This window comes from Littorina saxatilis, linkage group LG2, assembly GCF_037325665.1.
Source record: "Littorina saxatilis isolate snail1 linkage group LG2, US_GU_Lsax_2.0, whole genome shotgun sequence".
Lineage (NCBI taxonomy): Eukaryota > Metazoa > Mollusca > Gastropoda > Littorinimorpha > Littorinidae > Littorina > Littorina saxatilis.
In genome coordinates this window covers 16,408,954-16,414,296 of record NC_090246.1, presented here as the reverse complement: position 1 = coordinate 16,414,296, position 5,343 = coordinate 16,408,954, and the positions used below count along the sequence as shown (strand labels likewise).

Sequence of the window (5,343 nt, the reverse complement as noted above, 5' to 3'; positions counted from 1 at the left end):
ATTCTAGTTAGCGACTGAGGTAACCCTGAATCTGACCAGAGCTTGGTTTCCAAATGATGTAGCGGTGTTCACGTGCTGGCCCGAATGTGATTGCACTGTGCACACTGTCTGCAGCGGGTCTGGCATTTCGTTCACAGTCGCATCACACGGGTCGGTAAAAAGGTTTGGCAAAGATGAATGTGTCTGCGGAGGTATCGTCGGCCCACCTGCCGTTGCTAGCTAGCCTTTTGAACTACCTTTGATTCCGCACATAACTTGAATTAACGCGTTGCAACAAATGCGTGGGTCTATCCGCCTGAGCGGCCGAATTACTTGATAGGGTGACGTTATCTGTGGCAAAGAGTATAGTGGTTTTTACAGGTGTTTTTTTTTACCCTTACTCCTCAAGCAGAATGAAATGTGGGTGAAGTCGTCGTGTGCATTGCAAGGTGGGTCGTGTGCCCTAAATGATGAAGTTACACAGTTAATCCACAAAGTGTCACGGTTCTAGCGGCTTTGGTCAAAGTTACACAGTTAATCCACAAAGTGTCACGGTTCTAGCGGCTTTGGTAAAACGTGAGTACACGGTGAAACCTCCTTCAGAAGCACCCGGCCCCCCCCCCCCCCCCCCGTTGTAAGGCCAAAAAAAATAATAGGTGTGGTTACGGTAACATAGCCTAAAAAAATAGGGTAGGAAGGTAGGCAATCACTTTTTTTTTTTAAACTTTTGTTTCTAATGTGTACAAATTAAACCTACTTGACAGGGAAATAAGTGTGCGACTCGGGCGCTTTCGCTTTCATTGCGTTTTCTGCACTCGTTTACTTGTTTTTGGGGGTATTTTTTTGACAAATGTAATAAAAAGTTATAGGGTCGGCCCCAAAAAATAGGGTAGGTCGGGTTACCGTAAACAGACCTATTTTTTTTTTTAGGCCTAAGACTTCTCCCCTTTGAAGAACTAGCTAACTTAGATTTCCTGTTAGCGAACGAGGAAGAAGAAGAAGAAGAACAAGAACAGGAACAAGAACAAGAAGGTTTCCTTTCAAAACCTCTGTGAGCTACCTCAATTTCAAGACAATTTCCTGTTCAAAACCTAATTGTCTCAGATTTGTCGAGCTTTTCAAGGGGGGTGGGGGGGGGGGGGGGGGGGGGGGGTGGGTGGGGGGGACGTCCACTGTAATAATGTAATAATTGGGACTGCTAGTCAATCTGTTCACAGAGCGGAAACCAAGGTGACTAATACAGATTGAGTAACAAAGTCCGAGTAAGCATTACGTGTTGTGATCACTGTAGGTGAAAGAGAACAAGCAGTTGATGTTATGTTATCCCAATCGGACCGTGATGCGTGAAGTTACTCAACATAATATTAAATATATCACAGCCATGCATCGAACCATGGCTCATTAAACACATGTGGCGTAAATCCCTGCGCCTTGAATATGTGCGCGATATAAATTGCATAAAATAAAAAAAAAATTAAAAATTAAAAAATTAAAAAATAAAAATCCCTGCGCTTAGAACAGTTTACTGTACCCACGGAATACGCGCGATATAAGCCTCATTATTGATTATCTTCACCTTGACTTGTTGATAAAATGGCTAGTGTGAACCACTATGATGTTCCCATTTCTTTCACACTTTTCACAATTCCAAACTGACGACCGCTGGTGGTTATTCTCCAAAACCGTAGTTCATGATTGTGACATGATTTTGAGGTTATTTAAGAGTTTACAAATTACTAATAGGAAATTTGTTTACTTCAAGGTCAAAATAAGTCTAAAATAGGGAGTCTTACAAAATCATTTTCGTTACGTTTTTGCCCCATCGCTGGGAAATTCGGGTCACTTCCTCCTAGTGGAAAGCTAACAACAACAGAGTCACGCTACCCAGGTGTAGCAACAACAGAGTCACACTACCCAGGTGTATGAGTCAGCCACCTGCATTACGGGCAGAATGACCGAGGTCTTTTACGTTCCACAGTGGTGACACGGGGGTGGAACATGGATACCGTACCGTCTCTGAGTCTGCACATATAGTTGACTCGTTTCCGTCCCGCCCCAGATTCGAACCTGCGACTCTAGGACTGATCACAGGACAGTGCTCAGTCTATCAACCGAGCTACTGGTTTCCCAAATGAGTGAGCACAACGCGTGCTCAAAAGTGGCTGTTTGCATTTCTCTCATCCATAGATAGTCTTTATCAAACCGTATGAGCGAAACCAGCCAGACACGCAATTCAAAATGTATATTAAACACACACTGCAGCACATTTAGTTTCTCAAGTTATGGGACTCACAAGAACACAGCTTCATCAACATACTCGGATATCGTTACGAATTCAAAACATGCGTCATTCAACAAACTCACAGTGGCACTGTTAGTTGCTAGTGAGACATCAAAACACCCCCATTATTCTCCAGAACACAAGAATTCAAAATAATTATGCGTAATTAATGTAGGCTATCGCATACGGCTCACTGTGGCCCAGTTAACTGTTAGTGAGACATCAAAACACCTCCATAATTCTCCAGAAATCAGTACATGCGTCATCCATATTCTCCAACGCTTACTGTCACACATTTAGGTCAGTGTCATAAACACGGCAATAACGTGAGGTTGCTTGAAATTAAATTGACAAGTAATTCCGCAGTCTCAGTCTCTCCCCCCCCCTCCCCCCCCCCCCCGCTACACACACACACACACCGGCATACCGGCTGAACCGCACACCACGAACAGCCTTGTATGCAGAAGGTAGCCGGCACACATTGAACCCGTTTCAAATTATCGACCCAAACACCATATGTCTCTGGTTTTACTAACCGCTCCACAAACCTCGAGATCGCTGGCTATCATTCAGCAAACACACAATTTGCACCGCGTAGACAGCAAACACTGACGAGACACGGAGATAATCGTTCCGAGCTAAACTGACGAGGGGGGTTAAAAGTCTCAACACCAGGAAAAATGATGAATTTACACTGAAACACACCCCAAAACGCACAGTATTTCCTCACCTCGAAAGAGTCAAGAGACACAGTCGTGCTCTGTTTATCGCAGTGGATAGTCCGGTTTGAGATGGCAGGAAAACCGGAACAGGATAGTCCTACGCTCGTGGGTGATATCATTAGATATAACCCGCTTGCATATTTGCGGTTGATCCTACGACGCAAAGGTCAAAAACGTGCCAGGTACGGTTTTGGGTTTATCGCACCTACAGCCCACGTGTATAGTTCCAAAAAAAGTCATCGGTATGAGTGCAGCGTGTACTGCTGTATGTAGGCCCAGAGCACTGGTGTGGTTGTAGTGTTTAGCCTAATGTCCATTCAGTCAGTGCGACAAAAATAGCAAATCAAAACTGCCGATAAGCTAAACCACTGCGGGGTTTGTGGGCCTATAGGCTACCACTAGTATGGTTGTAGTGTTCAGCCTACATGTATGCCCATTCAGTCAGTGCGACAAAAATAGCAAATCAAAACATCCAATTAGCTAAACCACTGCGGGGTTTGTGGGCCTATACCACTAGTATGGTTGTAGTGTTTAGCCTACATGTATGCCCATTCAGTCAGTGCGACAAAAATAGCAAATCAAAACATCCAATTAGCTAAACCACTGCGGGGTTTGTGGGCCTATACCACTGGTATGGTTGTAGTGTTTAGCCTACAGGTAAGTCCATTCAGTCAGTGCGACAAAAATAGCAAATCAAAACATCCGATTATAGCTAAACCACTGCGGGGTTTGTAGACAGTTATACAGGTTACAGGTGTGTTCATTCAAGTTGAGACGTAAAGGGGAAATGGAAACCGGCCGGCGGGCAAGCTAATCGACTGCCGTCTGGGCCTAAATCGCCGTTGTAAAGTGCAATGGGTATGTTCATTCACTGGGTGCAGCAAAACTGGCAAGTCAGAGAAGGTGGATAAGCTAAACCAGTGGTAATGCAGCCAACATGTAAGCCTATGTAGAAAACCGATGTGATTGCATGCAAAGCCTGGTATTTTTTACAAGCGAATTGTATGTTCTCTGGCGAACTACATGCCAAATCAAAACAGCAGGACAAGCTAAACCACGGGCGTGTTGGGCCTAAATCACCGGTAAAAAAAAAGAAGTAAATTTTAAGGGGCTTATTGTCCGTCAGATCTTAATTGCCTATATTGGACATGAATTGGTTTATACGATTCGAGTTTTACGCCCTCACGGCTTTTTGCGTGTTTAGGTGGTATCAGCCATCTGCACTTATGGTAGAATGACCAAGATCTTTAACGTGCTTTTGAGGTGACACGGGGGTGGGAGATGGATACCGTCTCTGTGGGTCTGCACATAAAGTTGACCCGTGTCCGTCACAGCCCGGATTCGAACCAGCGACCTCTCGATCACAAGTCCTGTGCTCTACCACCTGAGCTACCCGGGCCCCCCTAAATCACCGGTACAGTGGAACCTCCCTTTAAAGACCCACCTGTTTGAAGACTTCCTCAATCCATTGCTTGATCAGATTTCCTTATCGTAACCGGCCTCTTCAAATCTACCCCCATTTAATGACTCTTCCTCTTTTGTGCGACCTGACTTTCTCAGAGTTAGGAAGTTTTGGTAAAAAAGGGTTTCCACTGTTCCCTAGCAGTGTATATGTGACAGGGGAGACTACCGCTCCTTTCACAGCAGACTCTGCACCCGAGTTGTTGGCCTTTAAGTCAACACCGGTGGATTGTGGAATTCTGTTTGTGATGGGGTCTGGTGGTTTCCGATTGTCTGTATGTTCATGGAAACCTTCGGGTTTGCATAACAGTTTTTATAGGGCTAAGAAATTAGCCCTAACATTTTCAATCCTGTTTGATTGCACTTCGCCTCCCGAGGTTATCGTAGTGTTACGGCACTCGGTTACATATAGACTGTTGGTATGTTCTTTCACATGGCACTGCCAAAAGGCACATCGAAACAGCTAAAAAGCTCAGCCAGTAATTGTATAGTGGGGAAAGTCAGAATCAATGGTTTGTGTACAGTGTATGGGCATAACTCAGTGAGGCATTTGGAAACACAAAAAAACACACATAACGCTTAAACAATGGACGTGTATATCTATGTATAACGCTGATATGGCAATGTATAGGCTGCAGGTACGCAGTGACGCGAAGTGAATGATAAAGCAAAACAGCCAGACAAGCTACACCACTGGCGTGTTAACGCCAACATGTAGACATATAATATCACACGTGCGGATACAGTCCACATTCTCAGGTACGTCCATTCATTCGGCGAGGCATTATACATTATGGATGTATGATCAAAACAGAAAGAAAGCGAAACCACTGGCGTGTAGGCCTGTAACACTGTCATACGCACAACGTATAGGCGACAGCTAGGTCTGTTCATTCACAC

At 44.7% G+C, this 5,343-nt stretch overlaps 1 protein-coding gene across 4 annotated transcripts in view; it reads right to left on the bottom strand.

Annotated features, from left to right (window-relative positions):
- LOC138958331 (epigen-like) overlaps nt 1-3,406 on the bottom strand; it is a 14,467-nt gene extending 11,061 nt beyond the window's left edge. For 2 of the 4 annotated variants that reach the window (XM_070329443.1, XM_070329442.1), the window contains exon 1: nt 2,809-3,406. The gene's annotated coding sequence lies outside the window, so the exon portion shown is untranslated. Of the gene's footprint in view, nt 1-2,796 lie in introns of all 4 variants that reach the window. The other 2 variants (XM_070329444.1, XM_070329446.1) reach the window with 2 other exon arrangements.
- Between the last annotated feature and the right edge of the window lie 1,937 nt (nt 3,407-5,343).